We start from the raw sequence: 19,543 nt of genomic DNA, 5'->3' as shown, positions 1-19,543 counted from the left end.
CTCTCATCTCTGCCCTTTTCCAACTGTTTAGGACACAGTGTTCCTAGAGTTCAAAGAAACTCAAATATTCTCCAAGCTCACAAAAGCCCAAGAACTGAGTTTGCACTAGCGAGAAAAAGCTACAATTTTGAGGCTCATGTGGTTTGCTTGCACCCTTTCCGTCTCACAATGAACACAGCCTGTCTATGCAGGGGGGTTCAGACACAAGACCTGAGAGGTCAGTTCCTTTTTCATGAGACGGTGGTTTTAAAATGACATCAGTAGGAAGGAGAGAAGGGGAAGTTAACTCTGACCAACGTGGTCACGCTAGGAATGTCTCTGTCTGGTACATGGACTTTATATTCATAGATAACATAACGGTAGAATAACACCATATTTAAAATATAACATTATATTTTACAGTGAACTGTTTTTAATTAAAAACTGTATGTCCCACACCATACATCGTTATCACTGTGGATGGTGTCATGCATGGTGTCAGGTGGGTACTAGACTTATTGGGGTGACCACTTTGAGTTATATAACTGTCTAATCACTGTTTTAACCTGAAAGTAATAAAATACTGTATTTTATTGTCAATTGTACTGGAAAAATAATAATTTAAAAAAACTGTATGTTTCATTTGACCACCATCTCTTTGAGCTAAGTATAACTTCAGGCTCTTTTCAAAGCCTTTAGACTTGTGTATATTCAAAAGAAAAGTTTTCAAGTGAAGAGGTCAAAGCAGAGAGTTGAGCAGTGAGATTACTGAACTACAGCAACACAGCTTGAGATGACAGCCTTTAAATTAGTCCTCATGCGTGTTCAACAGTCTACATGGATGGAGCAACAGGTAGTCTGGTTGACTGAAAGTGAATGTTCCTGAAGTTGGACCCTGCATTGCCTTCTAACAGACTTGTGACTTCCAATGTGATCTCTCTGTTAATTAAGTTCCACATTTATCAAAAGTAAGATTAATGTTACATTAATATTACCTATTTTACTCCCTTAGAACCAAACTAACAGATATAAATGTGCTTAGTTAACAACCACACAAATGAAATTTGTTTAGAAATCAGTCATATTAATTTATAGGCACTATAGTAGATCATCATTATGAACATCCATTATCTTGTTAAATTCTGATGTTGATATGGCTTAAGAGACAGCCTGTGATGTTGTGAGTTACAAAGACAAAAATAGATTCACAAAGAGACATTGCTAGAAACTTGGTGTTCAGGATGGGGGGGAAAGAGCATTAAAAACCATTTACAATCCCCCCCACCACACACACACCCCACAAACTTGGCTGCCTTTCTGCAACTCATGGAAGACCACATCTTCCTGAACACTCATCATAGTTTCTCCCTAAAGGTGAACTTTTGCACAAAAACCATATTTAAGTGTTCCTTGAATAGTTAAAATGGGATTAAAATTCTCAATTTCTTCATGATTCCTGAATAACAATTCTTAGTTTGAATCCTATATAATAAAAGCCTAATATGCTAAGTGTCCAGTCATCCAGTTGGCCGTTCAACCAATCAAAGTGTAATATGCTAATCATATGCTAAGGCCGCTCAACTGCTCACTATGACATGCACTGACGACCAGGGGGCAGACGCTCTGACCGGTAGGTTAACTTGCTGCTGGCTAATTGGGACTGAGCGAGATGGGCCGGACATGCCCTGGAGCCCTCCTGCAGTCTCCCTGCCCCTGCTGGCCAACTTCCCGCATCCCTCCCCAGCCCCAATCATGCACCAATGGGGTCCCTTGGCCTGGCCTGCACCCTCTCACAATCCGGGACCCCTCAGGGGATGTCGGAGAGCTGGTTTCTGCCCAATCCCACAGGCCAGGCCAAGGGATTCCACTGGTGCATGAATTCATGCACCGGGCCTCTAGTAATAACATAATGCCAAGCTATGGTGAGGAAAGAAGGATCACAGAATTTTCTAGAGAGCTCTGCTTTCTTAATGAGGCTCACCCTGATCACCCCATTTAAAATAGTGTTTCCTCCCTGAAGCTCTTAATCCCCCTCACCTTGCTCTACTTGCCCCCAGGACTTAGTAGCTTCAACACGCATAACTTACTATGACTGCACTTGCTGTTTGTTTACTATCTGTCTCCCTCCACTAGAATATAAGCTCCGCAGAAGCAGAGGTTTCTGTAGGCTGTTTCACTGATGTATTTGTTGCGCTCAAAGCCATGCATGGCACTCCCTCAGCAGGTAATCTATAAAATGTTTGCTGAATGAAACAATTACTGTTCCACTTTTCTTTTTCAAAATGAGTTCCTTTCTGTTTGCATATGAAAGTAATACATGCTCATTGTTGAAAAAAAAAAATGACAATTCCGAAAGGCATAATGAAGAAAAGAATCAAATTGCCTCATATCTCATTATTTAGTGACAGCACTGGTATCATCCTGCTGCATATACTTCCAGAATTTTTTTCAGTGCTCATATATACAAGTTTATCACATACTTATCTTACACATACATATTTCGAAGCTAAGTCACATTTATTTGCTATCATTTCATTAGATCTTCAAAATACAACCTTTTCCAGACCAAGGCAATTCTAAATTTTAAATGAAAGCTTTGAAAAAAAAGTTTTCTGAAAAGCTAATATTTCAGGGTAAAATGCTATGTAAAATATACACAACCAAAGGCCAAATGCAATGACGAAAGTAAGGGACATGGCTGAGAACTGAAATCATTCACAAACCTTTCCTTAGTTAAATTGGATAAAGTTAATGTACAGGTAAGATGCAGTAGGAACACAAAAGACTGTGTACCCCTTAAAAGGTTCCAGGAATGTCTTTTTTCCTTCTATTTCATTAATTTAAAGAAAAATTCTTTGGGATATCCCTTAGTCCCTCTTTTGAATGGATTTAATTTTCATCATTTTTTTTCTTTCAGCTGAGAAAAGGGGGGAAATGATTGAGCCTTTCTAGCTCTGATTTGTTTTCTAAGTTCTCTTCAGTACTTTCTTTTCCTTTGAAGAAAAGAAATCATCTTAGTGTTTTGTCAAGCACAAAATTCATTTGAAATTACAGTAGCAAATATTTTAAGGTTGTTTTGAGGTTCTTCTGGGTCATATAGGTAAAAATATTCCAAACCAAATAAAAAATAACATCAGAGAGAAAATACATTGAAATATTTTTGTTCAGCAAATGATGTATATTGTTATTAACCTATAATTAAGTTAATCAAAGTGAAATTATTGATATGAATGCATTTACCTTGTACAAATTCCTTTTGTAAAAATAAGAAATTCTGTTACTGTATTAATAGTAAATCTATTACATAAATTGAATAGAAAAAAGAGACACAATAAAAATGATATATAAAATATATTCAACAGACATAACAGATAAAAAAGTTCAAAATAAGAGTATACATATAATATTAATTTTAAAAATATATGAACAGAAAAACATGGTAAGGGGAATATACCAAAATTTTAACAGTAGTTATTTCTTGGTAGTGTTATTATAGATTATTTTTATTTTCTTCTCTGACCTTTATTGTGTCTTTCAAATTCCTATAATAAAGACTTTTACATATAAAAACAGCATAAACATGTGTTGAGTACATACTGTTTAAAGCACTTTAATGAGAATTAGCTCATGTGATTCTCCACCTTGGGTAAGTCATTACTATCTTCATTTTAAACGTGAGGACACTGAGGGTGATAAATATGAAATGGTTTGGCTAAAGCAACCCAGTTAGTAAGTGACAGAGACGTGACCAGAACCCATTTCATCTGATCTCATTGATTGCTCTTTCTGGCATACCTCACCAAATATCTGTTGAAAAAAGACTCAGTCTTTATTCAACTAATTTTTAGTAGCTCTATTACATCCTTCACTCTGCCAGATAGTAGAGAAATAGTGCCAAATAAGACTAAACATATGATGGAAATAGTAGGGAAACACAAAATTGTGTGACCTAATTGTACAAATGAAATACATGCATATTAAAGGAAGTCTAAAAATAGGAGTCAACATATGATATATTCAAATAAGTATTATAAATAAAAATGCTATAAAATGTAGAAGGAGTTACTGAATTTGGGAGCAATTAAGAGCGACTTCATAGAAGCCATAGAACACATATTGGGCCTTAATATTTGGAAGGGAGTTATACAAGTAAGCAAGATTTATACATCCAAATGTGGATGAGCATCATCCAATCCACTAAAGGCCTGAATAGAAAAAAAGGTTGAATTTGCTCTCTCTGCCTGTCTTAGAACTAGAGCATTGGTCTTCTGGTGCCTTTAGACTCAAACAATATCACCAGATCTCCTGTTTCTCAGGCCTTTAGATTTGGAACAGAATTATACTATTGGTTCCCCTGGGTCTCCAGCTTGCTGACTGCAGATCTTGGGACTTCTTAGTCTCCATCATCGCTTGAGCTAATTCCTTATAGTAGGTAAATATATATCCTATTGGTTCTGTTTCTCTGGGGCACCCTAATACACTGAGATATAATTGTCATTTTTTTTGTGGTTTATAGAGGGGGTTTTTTTTCTGGTATATTTTGAGGATTTAATATCTTTGGTGTTTCTGAATGTCATTACAAGGTACCTGGATACCTGTATTTTTCTTCTTCTTAGTATTTGTTAGGATTCCTAAATTTGAGACTTTAATCAATTCTGGAAAATTCTCAGGTATTATTTCTTTGAATATTACTTTCTATCCTTTCTGCTATTACTTCATTGGAAATTCCAATTAGACATATGTAATAAATACTTTCATTCTATTGACCATGTCTCTCAACCTTTCTTTCATATTTCCCATCTCTTTGTCTCTCTGTAATGCATTGTGTATAATGTCTTCAGATCTATCTCCCTATTCACTAGTTCTCTCTTCATCTGTGTCTAATCTGCTCCATATGGTATACATCAAGTTTATATTTCTAATTATGTTTTTCATTTCTAGACAATTTGGCTCTTTTTCAAGTCTACCTCATTGTATTATAATATCTAATTCTTTAGTCATACATAATTAAAATACCCTCACTTATTCTTTCCAAATATATTAAGCCTATGTTTTTAAATTTCATATAATTCCAACATGTGAATTCTTTATAGTCTGATTCTCTTGTTTATTGTTTCTGTAAAATATCTCTCATGGTAGCTTATTTCCTTGCATTTTAAAAAAAATATATTTTGAGTTGTGAGCTTATGTTTTTTTAAACTTCCTTGAAGTTACTTGAGATCTGAGATAAAGTGTTTTCCTCTACACGAGCTCTGAATTTGCCTCTACTGGGTGTCTGGGGCCACTACCAAATTGATTAGCTTTAAATTCTTAACATGAAATTATTCAGACTACACAGACTGTAGTTTCAAACATTTGAGGTTCTACTTCTGGTAATAAATGATGAGTAGAGCTTTTTTCCCCCTTTCTACCCAAGGCAAGGCCAAAATAGCAAAAAACAAACAAAAACAAAAACCAAAACTTGCTGTTTTTCTTTGAAGGTTAGGGTTTTGCCATAATATCCTTTGGCTGAATATGTAACTCTTCAGCATTCTATGTCTTATGCTGATTCCCTATCTTGAGTGGGTCCTAAGTTTCTTCCCTTGTCCCAAGAATATGACTCTTTAAGACAGCGGTTCTGAGACATTAGGGAACTCAGGGAAGCCTCTGAGTACAGCACTCACCTGCCTCTAGATTTTGGATTTCTTGTTGTCCTGGGCTTATGCAGTATTCTCTTAGTTATTTGCCAATACAGACATTCATTTAAAAAGAGTTTTGAAAATATGTTATCCTACATTTTAGTGTGTTATGCACTAGAGCTTTTTAAAGGACAATACATTTTCCATAGTGCCAGAAAAGGAAGTTCTAGCTAAGGTTCAATACTTTTGTATCTGAGACTCAAGCTATCCATTTCCTTGAGTCACAGAAAACAATGTGCAATAATGAAACTGCATTATTCTTTAACAGAACTTATTTCAACTCATAGAGCTCCATTTTTCCTTCATAGAAAAAACCAGTCTTGTGATTCAAAGCAAAATCATTCACTTCCACTTTAATCCACAAGAGTCATTCCTCCATGTAGAGAAAGGCCTACAATTAGGGTGCAATATTACATGCTGTCCTGACATCTAGTAAAATTGGGAGTGCTTCAAACGTTCCCTCCCCAGCCCGGCCGGTGTGGCTCAGAGGTTGAGTGTCGACCTGTAAACCAGAATGTCAAGGTTCAATTTCCGGTTAGGACACATGCCACGGTTGTGGGCTTCAACCCCAGTAGGTGTGCAGGAGGCAGCCGATCAATGATTCTCTCTCATCATTGATGTTTCTATCTATCTCTCCCTCTCCCTTCCTCTCTGAAAACAATCAAAATACATTTTAAAAAGTACATATCCTATATGATAAAAGCCTAATATGCTAAGTGTCTGGTCTTCTGGTCAACCAATCAAAGCATAATATGCTAATAATATGCTAAGGCTGCTCAACAGCTTGCTATGACATGCACTGACCACCAGGGGCAGATGCTCTGACTGATAGGTTAGCTTGCTGCTGGGGTCCAGTTGATCCGGACTGAGCGAGATGGGCTGGACATGCCCTGGAGCCCTCCTGCGGTCCCTCCCCGCTGGCCAACCTCCTGTTTCCCTCCCCGGCACCAATCATGCACCTGTGGGGTCCATCAGCCTGGCCTGCATCCTTTTGCAATCCGGGACCCCTCGGGGGATGTTGGAGAGCCAGCTTCGGCCCAATCCCACAGGCCAGGCCGAGGGACCCCACTGGTGCATGAATTCGTGCACTGGGACTCTAGTCTTAATAATAAAAAAAGTTCCCTTTTCACGCTGCTCCCAGGAATAAGTTAACCTAGCCAAATAACCCCTTTTGTATCCAAGGGATCAGGCACAGTCCCTGCTTATTTCTGAGCAGTGGTTTTCAGTTCCATGCCAGCCTGTGGGATTATTCAAATGAGCCAATCACATCCTCTTGTGGAAACCAGGAGGCACCACACCCTCTTGTTACTATGAAGTTTGCCTTCCACAGCCCTTGGTTATTTACTCTGTTCCTGAGTACAATCCCCATGTGGCCTTGCATGATTGACATTGTCTTTCCTGGGCTGTGAATATTTGTGGCTAATAAACTGCTGTCGATCTCATCTGTCCAGTGTCAAGTGTTGTGTGTTTAGCCAACTCCATATCCCCAGGGCAGGAATCCGTCCCTCACCAACAGGGTGAATAGGGGCCAATAAAAATCACTGGTGTCACAAACCACATGACACGCCCAGCCATGAACAAGGACACCTGGTCAGCTTTAATTAACAGCTCTTGGCTAACTTAACAGGTTTTGTGCTATGATGAAGGCTGCCTGAGATGGAACCACTAATTGCTGCACAGGCTTGAGCTATGTCCTGTGTGGTATTCTGTTGTCCTTGTTAGCCATTGCTATCTCCTTCCACCCTAAAACCCTCGTGTCCCCAAGACAAGAATGGTTGTTATTTGATATTCCCTGGCCTAACCTGGTGCTGTCATGTTTAGCCTGTGTTTGGCAGGTGGTCTCTGAGGCTCACACATGTAAAGGCAGTGAAAACACAGTGACTTAACCAGTCAGAGCTTCAGTCCTGCTTACTGAGGGTTGGGTTAGGTCACTGCATCTAGCCTGGTGACCATCACTGGCTGCCTGGGGACGCTGTACAGACATTGTTTGTAACTGTGCCCTTTTGGAACAGGCCCAGAGACAGTTCCTTGTGAGGCAGGGGGCGGTGGGGGGGGGGGGGGGGGGGGGGGGGGGTGGGGGGGGGGGAGAAGGAGACCGCCACCCCATCGAGAATTAAGCATACATCCCAGTTGTTGCTTTTCACGCAAGGGTAGTGACCTTGCCGATCTCCTGTGCTGCTGCTTCCCTTGCTGCTCTTGCTTGCGTTCTCCTGACCCCCGAGGTGCACATCCATGGTGGCCTGTGGCCCAGGGGCTGATGAAAACAAAAAGGGTAGGGGAAGGAAGGAGCATTTGGTACTCAACTGCTCTCCTAAGGCAAAGTCCATAGCCAATGCACCTAAGCTTTGCTCAGTACTGCTGCTTACCTGCACACTAACGTGCTAACCTTGCCATCGTTAGTCTACGGCCTCCATCCAAGCCATAGACAAAATGAGTTACCGGATGTGGACCTGACCCAGAAGACTGGTGTTCCCTAGGAAGAGGCTGCCACCTACAAGAGGGGCTACCAAGCTCCCGAACCTTTCCCATAAACACAATCACAGGTGACTGTGCAGACAAGACTGAAAGCTGCCACTCTGGCTAGAAGCCCTACACACTCACAGGGATTTGTACAGAGAGGGGGAATGAAAGGAAGACTGCATGACAGAAAAGGTGGGTCCGTAGCGGAGGATGGTTTTGATCCGTCAAGGCTGGTGGTGGGCCCCATGCTCTTCCCTTGCACCACTGCTATCTGCGCCTCTGTTGCAACAAAGATCCTGATCTTCAGGATTACGGGGGAATGCCCATGGCACCTGGTGGCACCAGGAAGAGGTTAATTAAAACATGACTTAGGCTTAGGTTCTTTAAACCTTATAAATCAATCATTGGTAAGGGAGAGACCCCTAACTCTGATAATATTGATCTGAGGTTCTCTGAGGAAAAAACTTATAAATATGATAGCAGTAGAAAGACACCCCCCCCCCCAAGTATATCTAGTGACCAAAAACAATAGCAAGATAAAACAAGAAAAGAAAGAAGGCTGGGTATAAGGAGGGAAAACCAACAAATAACACCTTAAACAAATGCTCATAATTTGACCTAATTGGAAATCCAAAATTTATTAAAATAATTTATACAGCAAAGAAAGAAAGAATACTGATTGGCTCTTGTGCATCTACAACATAGGCTCTGAATTAACTTTAATATCTGCTAAAATCCACCAACTGTCAAACCATCATGGCCTTAACCAATACTAGGGCTAAAATTACAGTTATATCAGGGATCCCACCATATTTAAATGTGGCATTCTCTACAATGGGGGATTTACTTAAGGAAACTACTGAATAGAGGACAAATAGGTATGCTTTACTTTAACTGTCAGGACGCTTCTTGCTTAAATTATCCATGGTTGTAGCACTCATTGCTCTAAAATAGCCTATAGTGGGCATGAACGCTCTGACCCAATAAATAATAAATAAAAATTAAATTAAGTCTTTGACACATTTTTGGCTTGACAAAATGATATGACACTCCCCCTTCTCTCATTAAAATAGGTTAAACTAGTAACATGACTCAGTGTAATTTAAAACAGGTTCTTCAAAGATTAAAAAGTGTTATATAACACGCCATGTGTGAAGGGTGATTAACCCTACTGTTTCTTCATTTTACAGCCCAACTGGGCCTGTTCTTAAATCAGTGGTGCCCCATAGTGGACTGCTGCAACCTAACACCATGGTCCTATCCCATTAAGGGCTTTACACCCAACAACTTAATTACTGAAATTGCTGATTCCATCCAATGAACAACAGGTAAATATTTTGCTACTACAAATTTGGCTAATATGTTCTGTTCAATGCCTATTTTCAATCGCCTCTCAAGCACAGTTTGCCTTTATTACTCAAGGTGCACACACAAGGCTGTCCCTGGAATCCGAGGGTCAGCACAATGGGCGCACTTCAATCAACAACTGGCCTCATCTGTATATTATTACAAATTCTTAGGCCATTACCTAAGAGCTGCCCCCTTTAGGGTAAAGAACTCTGGGAATCTCTTGCTTTACAGATACCCAAAATATAAATCAAGGGAACGGATTTCTATATTAAGGTAAGGCCACAATACTTGGTCTCTCTAGGATATCCTGTATCCCTTTTGGAGTTCTAGACGCTACTAATAGTGACCAATGTGCTCATTTACTTCTCAGAATCTGTGGTGCTGGGCTCTTGAAGAAGGCATTCAATCAAACTTCCATCTCCCCTGGAGGCCCCAGGCAGCCAGTACCAAGAAGTGCCCACCTCCTGCGGATACCCACTTCCTAAACCAACGTCACACAGTTCTCTCAATTGCCTTTCTTGGTTGTAAATTGGGACACTTCTAAAGTGTATATATATATATATATTTAATAGATTTTTATTGATTGAGAGGTAGAAACATCAATGATGAGAAAAAAATCATTAATCAGCTGCCTCCTGCACGCCCCCCTACTGGGGATCAAGCCCGCAACCCAGGCATGTGGTCTTGACTGGACTTGAACCCAGGACCCTTCAGTCCGCAGGCTGACGCTTTATCCACTGAGCCAAACCAGCTAGGGCTAAAGTTCGTATTTTTGACAACCACCTCTCCCTGTAGCCCTCTCCCTCCTGGTCAAGTGCCTACTTTTCTCCCTAAAAGTCTCAGTCATCTCAGTTTAAACTGATGTTTCAAGGGGTCAACTATGGCAGAAGGCCACAAATTAAGAATTATGTGGTACCTTGACATTTGATAAAATAAGCCTTGAATGGCATACCCCAACTTTTCCCCTCTTGGATAAGGTCCCTTAGCAAACAACCCTCCTCACCCAAGTCACCAGGCCGAGTTCCTGCTCATCCCTGAGTAGCAGGGTTCAGTTCCCTGCCTGCATGCAGAGTTATTTAAACAAGCCAATCATATTCTCCCACAGGAACCAAGACATGCCCCATCCTCTTAATACTAAAGTCTGTTTCCCACAGCCCTGGTTGTTCCCAACTGAAGCCCCTGCTTGGCCCTGCATGGGGTCCTCCTCCCCAAGGCTGTGAGTATACATGACTAATAAATTGCTGTCAATCTCATCTGATCTCACCTATCCAGTGTCAGGTGTCGTGCCTCCTCATAACCCTAGGCTGCAAATCCCTCCTTCATCAATGAGGCAAATAGGAGGCAATTAAAACATCCTACTACCAATACTCCTTACCTTTCTCTCCTGAAAGGGAGCGTAAGTACAGAGAGGACAAGCATTCGGTTTACATATGTCCTGTGTCCAGTGAGATGCAGTGAGGGTTGTTCTGTTTCACCTTCGTGCACTGGGATTCACTGCTATTGTTTCAGGCATAACCTCAGGTATGTGCATCTGCATCTTATTTGTTACGACCCTAGAATATTTAGGGTCCATGGTCTATTTAAACCACTCTTTGCCCTTCTTGGGGTCATTTCAGTCACCTGCCTGCACTCCTTTGAGGGCCTGGGAGCCCCTGAGGCATCCATCACTCAGGCCCGTCTGCCAAGGACTTCCCCTCACCATTGCTTCTCTGTCTTCCTAGGGTTGTATCAGACGTGGAGCTTCTTTAAGATGCTCATTTTCCTGGGAATTAAGGCATAGTCCTCTCTACACTTGAATTTCCTAATCCCATTCAAATTTCTATTATTTAATCTCCCTCTGGCTCAATCCAATGAACCTGGGTCCTGGGTACCTTCCCAGAGACTCAAACAAAGCTTGGGCCTCATCACAGGTTGAATTCTACTCCCACCAGCTAGTCAATGACTCAGTTGCTTCCCAGAAACATAAAACTCTTAGTTGATGATGAAAATATTCATCATCTATACGCATTTTAAAAGCTACTTTTAATTGAGCCCTTATTTAGCTAAGTAGTACACTTGTTTTTGATACATTATTTTTTTAAATTTAATCCTTACCACAAATGTCAGAGACACAAGGTAGGGGGGATTTTCTCCAAAATTCAAGTGAGATGAGAAATTAAGTCTTCCAGGTATTAGGAACATGCTCTTAATTAGGATTTAAGATCTGCTACGTGTGATTCCAAGACATGGGATTTTAATCATTTCATTACATCACCTCTCTTTTAGAGTCACAGACACTTATAAATTTAGAAGAGATTACAATAGCATAAAAATACCTATGTGTAAACTTAGGGACCAGAAGCCACCTAAAACTTACTTACTATGCTATCTACCATACGCACAAATCACTTCAGCAAGAATATTTTCTTTCATTGAACCACATAGTCACCATAGTGTTGAACCAACTCAAAACATTCAATTTTGAATCTTAAAAATGAAGAGCATCTGAATAAAATAATAAGCATAATTTTGAATATAAATTATTTTTTGTTTTCTTTACAATTCTCATTAACTATTATATATAATATACATAGATAGTATAACTATAAAATCTGTGAAAACATACATTAACATGCCTTAAAATTCTTTCACAGAATAACATGGAAGCAAAGTCCTATTGCTGGTGGTATATAATTTGATGTATAATTTAATTATGAAGATTTTCAGGTATGATAGTTTTAACTTCTAACTTATCTGCAATGACACAGAAGTTAGCATTGAAAACATTTAAGGTGTCAATATGAACTATTGTTTAAATAAAGATTTTAAGATTTTTTGGTTTAATTTTAGACTTTATTTATTGCTAAATTTTATCTTTGGAGTTTTTTGTTAAATATGAAAATACTAGAAGCCCAGTGCATGAAATTTGTGCACAGGTAGCGTCCCTAGTGGCTGCCGGCTGCTGGCCGGGACCTCTCTTCCCCGGCTGCCAGCTGCGGGCTGGGGCCTTCCTTCATTCTGCACAGCCCCCTGGTGGTCAGCACACGTCATAGCGAGTGATAGAACTCCCAGTTGGTCGAACTCCCAAGGGGACACTTTGCATATTAAGCTTTTATATAGATTAGAAGTTTGCATTTGATGGAAAGACATATTCTAATAACCAAGGAGAAAAGACCCCAAAGAATGCAGCAAAGGAAACCCACTATTAGACTCCCTAGAGGTAATTGACAGTTGCACTGTATTTGCCATACCATTTAGTTATTTTTATAGAGTAAGACAAATAAATTCGCATTTTACTATAAAATTTTGAACCTTCCCTTTGAAAGCTATTACAACGTGGTGACCTTCTCCAGCTGCCCTAGCTATGTACACCTCGGCCCGAATATCCTTTTAGCTCAGTAGCTGCTACCTGATCAGGCACTCAGCTTCCTCCATCTGCTCTAACGGTGACCTCCTTCGAATTTTTTATAAGCTTTGGATATTTTCTTTTTATAGCTTTGCCAACATAATCATATTACATCCTGACACCAGGCAGTGTAAATTAATCCCTCTTCTGTCTTATGAGCCATGCTACCGAGAAAAACTAGATTTTTCACCTTAACACTTGATTAAAATGTGGAAAGCACAAGACAAAAAAAGTGAGGTCTCTGGAAAAAGTTCTCACCTTTGTCCACCTGCAGACTAACAGAGTGAATTTAAAGAAAATTAGCTCTTCCAAAGATTTTTAAAAAATCTTAGTGGAGGAGGAGAGAAATAGAAAAAGTGAACAGGGTGGATAAAAAGCCTAGAATCTTATTCCAGGTGAACTAGAGCATAGTTTCCCAAACTTGCCTGCTCAAAGGCTCACCTAGGACATCAGTTGACAATACAGACTCCTAGAGCCTTCCATTCAGTGTGTTTGCACCATATGTATTGCAAGTACCCTAGGAAGCTACACAAGTTTGACAATAACTGAATTAGAGTAAAATTAGGTCAGGTTCTCCTCCATCCATCTTTCTCTAATATACTTAAAAAAAAACATAAAACCATAAATTATGTTGCTTCATGGTCTAACAGTACGTATCACCTACTGTTAGAATAAACTATAAACTGGTCGTTTTAGCAAAGCATATCAATGCATACCCACAGCCCTGGAGATCTACTCATCCAATTTCAGACCTTATTAAAAAATTCCTTGTAGCAGATTAAAAATTAAATGAATTACAAACTAATTCTGTCCAGACCTGCTCTAGCAGGACATATACTGATGGCCTTGGCTACATCAGTCATCCTGGGTTCTTGCTCCTCTCATTCTAATAACCATCCCTGAAGTTCACCACTAACAGAGTTTAATGTTGTTCACTAAACATTCTACGTAGGTGACTTGTTTTAAACACCCCCCTCCCCGAAGGCCATATCTCCTGGGAGGCAAGAGCTAATAGGTTCTAGGTGTGGACAGTGGGCAGTAGGTGTTCAGTGAGTGCTTTCTGAATAGACTTCATATGGAACTGAGCGTGCAGTCCACATCATTTGCAGATCCTGCCTGTGTGGATAGGAAGCTTATGTTATCAAACTGGATAAAAGAGCTCTGCTGTTTTAAGCAAATACCCTAAGTTGGCAGTATGCCTGAATGAGGAGAGACCTTACAAGTCATCCTGCCACTCTTACTCATGTCACATCAAATTTCTCATTGTTATTCTTTGACATTTGATTAAGGATGCTGAAGAACGTTAGTTGGAAAAACTCTCCCAAATCCATCATAATTAAAATAACTGAAGGAAATACTAAAACACTGATTCAGTTTGTAATAATAAAAAATAGTATAATTGCAGACATTCTCAGAGATCCTCACTAGCAGGGTAGGTGAGGAGAAAAGTAAACATGGACACATTGAAAAAAGCAGAAAGGATTGCTCACCAAGGCTTTTTTTTTTTTTTCCCAAGAGAGTGGGCCTGAGAGGCCAGAATAGCCTGGGTGATATTAACTAAGACCTCTCTGGGTATCTCAGAGATTGTAAAAAAATGAACTAAGAAAAAGGCAGGATTGAAAATCTCATTTAATTCAACTAATATTTGGGGGCATCATTGATAGACATTCATTTTCTGAATAAAAAATCAGAAGCAGTTTTTTGAAATGCGATCAAAGTACAACAGCTATTGGTAATAGGACAAATACTGAGAGTGAGTATAACAAAGGCATTGAAATAAGGGAGGCAACACTGCATGATCACTTGAGAACACATTTCAGAGCACAATTTCCTTACTGCAATAGGCTCAGCCTCTGGTCAACTGCAGGTTCCCAGACTAACAGCTTTGCACCTCTTTCACTCCTCTTACCGTACACACAAATCTGCTTAAATCAACCCCATCTAAATTTCCCCATCATTCCTCAAAAATAGCCAGAAACCAAGGAGGAAAGTAGTAAATCCAAGCATATTCCAATTCATCTGTAAGTATTGAAAAGCCTACTGGATTCACAATTTTAAGACTTATGGACTGTGTGTATTCATTACAATCACCTCAAACTTTGCATTTCCTTAGCTAGATGAGTGAAAATTACTAAAAAAAATGTTTTACTTGCATTAAAAACTGTGAGCTTAAAGAAAAATTGATCAGTATGTATATGCTAGCTCTTGTTGCACTAGAATGAAGAGTGCTCGGGTTCAAGTTACTCTTGTGTCACCAGGCAATTGTCCTTGGGTCCTTCAGCCTCAAGGGAGTTGGCTTTCAAATTCCACTCTACACACTCCACTTCAGAGTACTAGCATTTGGGATCGGCAGGGTAGTTGACAATCATCATACATCACAGGACCCAGAGAGGGGAGCATTTTGGCACTTTCAGAAACCTCTATTATGGGTGTGGAAATAATTTGAAAATGATGTTCATAGGTTTTGTTTTTACCTATTTATGTTGACTTACTCAGGAAATCTCAGTGGAGCATGGAGAGAGAGCAAAGATGCCTATCTTCTGTTAACCTGAATAGCCTCTATATTTTAAAGTATTATTAATTGCCAAGATTAAAATTCAAACCCAGTTTTCCAGTAAATTGTAAATCAGAAGGCTTTCTGTAGTCTAAAACACCATGTTCCCTTGATGCACTCTTAATTTAATATGAGCTTAGCAGAATGTTTTCACTGAGTATTTTTTTGGTAAACATTTGTTCTACTGAGGCCATAAAGATTGGCCATTTCGTTGCGGTGTTTATACACGAGGTAAACTTTTTGAACCTGAGAATCTTCTCTTTCTTTTAGTCCTATCTATACCTTGCCTCCAGATTTATCTGGGAAACATATGTCTGGGAAACATATGTTGAATCATTCTCATCTCTATTTCTCATTACATAGTAGTAACTATTACTACAAATAGAATTTTTTAGTCTTTTTAAAACTGCAATTTTAAATTATTATCTGCACTCTGGCACAGTCTCTCCCTCTAATTTATTTTAGTGGTGACTTCCATTTTTTAAATTAAGGATAGTGACAGAAACATATGATTCAGCTCCTAACACCATCTATAACTGGGGGCAACTCATTAGCTGTTCATAACACATTTTTAATGACCTGTGAAGTTCAGTAGCTGGGTGAAGATTAACAAATGTGTTTTCTGAATTTAAAAATATATAGAAATATTTGTATTTATTTTTTATTTTATTTTTAAAATTGAATTTATTGGGGTGACACTGGTTATAAAATTATATAGGTTTCAGGTGTACAGTTCTATAATACACAATCTGTATATTGTATTGTGTGTTCATCACCCCAAGACAAGTCTTCTTCCATCACCATTTATCCCCCCCGTACTACCCTTTGGACAGCATGGATGGACCTGGAGAGTATTGTGCTAAGTGAAATAAGCCAGTCAGAGAAAGACAAGTACCATATGATTTTACTTATATGTGGAATTAAATGAACAAAATAAACTAACGAACAAAATAGAAACAGGCTCATAGATACAGAGAACAGACTGATAGCTGTCAGAGGGAGGAGGTTGGGGGGCTGGGTAGAAAAGGTGAATGGATTAAGAAAAAATGCATAGAAATAGACTAATTTTTAAGATTGAGAAGTGTTTTGCACAACTCAAATGTCTATTTGACCTTGACCAAGGCATGCCTAATCCAGTTTCTTTTTCCTATTTTACAACTTAATGGAATTAATGTAAAGTCAAAATAATCAATGCCATTAAAAACAGTCAAGAGAAAAACAAAACAATTGACAATCCATAAGTAACTTGGAGATATCTGAGAATTTTGGAGCTAGAAAAAACTTTACTCGTCAATATATTAATAAATAAACAAACAAAGCAACACTGATTTTAAAGATAAGGAAAAGGAGACCAGACTGCTGCTTCAATAGAGATCTGCTTAACTTCTGAATCAAGTTTAAATATCATGTCACTGGATATTTGGGTCAGGACTTCCCCCACAATAATGGTTGTAATTTTTTTAAGGCTAAAAATCACTTTTTAATAGCAGATCCCTTGTATGGATATGGTGGATATAATTTGTAAAGGGAAAAGGCCCAGTCAACGATGGTGGAGGGGGAAGGGTAATCCTTCTGCCAGGCATTCATGTGCTTAGGGGAAGTTTTCTGATTGTGAGGTCTACTAGGGAAAGACATGTCCATATCTTGACCTTGAGCCTTGCTGAGAAGTCAACCAGTGTTCTAAAGTTTTATGAAAAAAAAATCACTCACCCCTTTGAATGGCAAAGCTCTTTTATTTAGGAGTAGATTGTTGAGGTGTAGGAGTCTTAGTGAAATGAGAATCCCACTTTGTAATGATGCAATTCAGACAAAAAGAGTTACTTACTGTTGTGATTTAAAAGTTGTGCTCATTGGAATCTGAATTGCATAACTGTCAGAATATAATAGCTAGTAACAGATACTGATTTATTTATGTGTAAGGAGAGGAATTTTAGCCTAGATTCCAGGGAGACATGACCAGATTGAAACCACCCTGCTTGTGGCAGGTGGGAAGATACATGAAACAAGGTGATAGGCTGGATGCTAAAGAGAGATCCAACCAGTAGGGGGTCCCTGTGCACAGGCACAATTAACAGACACTAGTAGTAATGATGCTGAATATCCAATTCCAGGTTTCTCATTTCTGCATTATAATCTGGGGATTCTCAGATATGCTAGGTGTGGAGAAGATAAAAAAATATGTACATTCTGATAGGGGAGCCATAACTATGTTTATTAAGATTTAATTGCAAGATGACCCCCAAGTTTGAAGAACCTATTTTTTTTTATATATCTGTTGATTGAGAATATATATAACAAGTGAAAAGTTACTATGAAGTAAATATTTTTAAAAAATTAGTTATTATTTTATAGTAATAATCTGTATTCTTAAAATGCTAGAATATATGGTATGTGACCATATTTATTTAGACAGATACATGGCTTTGTGGACCCCTCTAATAATTGTACAAAATCCTAGGAGACCAGGATGCCCATGTTGGCAAACACTGGACTATATCATAAACCATGGTCCTAGTGGCCAGCATTCTGTCCCCTGTAACAACCATCACTTTAACCTCTAATATGTAAGCCTTCTTCCACCTACTTTTAATTCACCCCTTTATCCATTTAGAGTTAGAATTATTCAAGCTAAAAAAAATTGCTTAATTCCCTCTGTTGGCTCTTAGAGATTGGAAGACTAGATAATTATGATGGTCAATGTTCATAGACAGTTCCAAGGGGGTGTTCGCAATATTACTTGAAGAATAGAATACAAAAATCTGTCACACTGAATTCCATCCCACAGTCCAATGATTTATTCAGTCCACAGTCCTAGGAGCCAATTTTACGCACTGACAGCCCACCTTCGCTTTAGGGGTTGGGCTGACACATTAGTAGCATCCTTCCCTAGGCCTTATCCAAGCCTCATTTGTTAGACTCTGATAATCACATGACAGAGAATAATTCTTGAAAAAGAAAACACAAAATATCACTCCTGATTTAATTATAAATTATTTTCAGTAAGGCTAGGAAAGTGTCATTTAATTAGCAAGTGCAATAAAGATGTGACATTTAAAAACAAATTAGAACACATTTCTATCCTTCATTGGTACACTAAATGATGACATATTGTTCTTTTATAGTTGCCATTTCCAAGTTTTAATTGCTTTGGTTTAATTCAAAAAATGTCAATTCGGTAATTACCCTTATGGTGTTGGAATTAGTTTCATTTATCGAGCAAAACAAAATTGACTTCAGAAAGGGAAAACAATTACAACATAATACCAGGGGAAATACTATATCATTGAGGTATTAAAAAATAATATTGTGTACTACTGAAAGTCAGTTTATTTTACAGGAATAAAAGAAAATATTCTGTTTTCAATTCTAAACAGGAATTTACCAAGTAAGCAGTCAGTTATAAATTAGTTAATCCGAAATCACCTTCATTCATTTATAAATGTATTAATTGACTTGGGATATATCTACTGAGTACCAATTATGTGCCTGGCACAAATGCACATATAAATACAAAATGTGGTAAGTCTTAGATGAGAAATTACAAAGTGTTGTGTGAGTATATCAGAACCCGACTCATTGACAATAGGAACTGAGATAGAAAGCAAGAAAAGACATTAGCGAGTATAGAGACAGAAACAGAGCACAGGATACGCCAGAAACTGAAGAAAGACCTATGTGTCGTGAGCACAGAGAAGGTAGAACATGGCACAAGATGGGGCAGATCAGTCAGCAGGGGCCACATCACTGAGGTGTGCAAAGGAGTTGGTCTGTCCTAATAGTAGCTGGGAAGACATGGAAGGTTTTCAAGCTATGGCGTGACAATCAAAATTGAATTTTAAAAAGATCACTTTGGGGTCGACCAAGATGGCGGCATAGGTAAACACCGGAGACTGCTGCCACAAACAACCACTTCAAAAACACAACTAAGACGGAACGCGGACATCACCCAGAACCACAGGAAGGCTGGCTGAGGAGAGACTCTTCAACTAGAAGGAAAGACAACAGCATACTGAGGCTCAGAGGAGGCGCAGTGTGGAAAATATAAAGGTGCGGAGGTGCACGCGCAAAGCGGGCTGGTGGCTGAGGGCGCGGTTGTCGTTTTCAATCAGGAGGGAGTCTCAGACTCTGAGCTCCAGA

General features: G+C 39.0%; 1 protein-coding gene across 3 annotated transcripts in view; it reads right to left on the bottom strand.

Moving 5' to 3' along the window:
- Positions 1-19,543, bottom strand: part of PKIB (protein kinase (cAMP-dependent, catalytic) inhibitor beta) — a 65,989-nt gene that overhangs the window by 12,172 nt on the left and 34,274 nt on the right. The window contains exon 1 of one of the 3 annotated variants that reach the window (XM_005858943.2): positions 7,816-7,877. The exons of 1 other annotated variant lie outside the window; for it this stretch is intronic. The gene's annotated coding sequence lies outside the window, so the exon portion shown is untranslated. Of the gene's footprint in view, positions 1-7,780; positions 7,878-19,543 lie in introns of those variants that run through there. One more of the 3 variants, XM_014533760.1, reaches the window with a different exon arrangement.

The sequence above is a fragment of the Myotis brandtii genome, unplaced genomic scaffold (assembly GCF_000412655.1).
Source record: "Myotis brandtii unplaced genomic scaffold, ASM41265v1 scaffold123, whole genome shotgun sequence".
Taxonomy (NCBI): Eukaryota; Metazoa; Chordata; class Mammalia; order Chiroptera; family Vespertilionidae; genus Myotis; species Myotis brandtii.
Note: the sequence above shows the minus strand (reverse complement) of the source record. Positions and strands in the feature narration are given on the sequence as shown.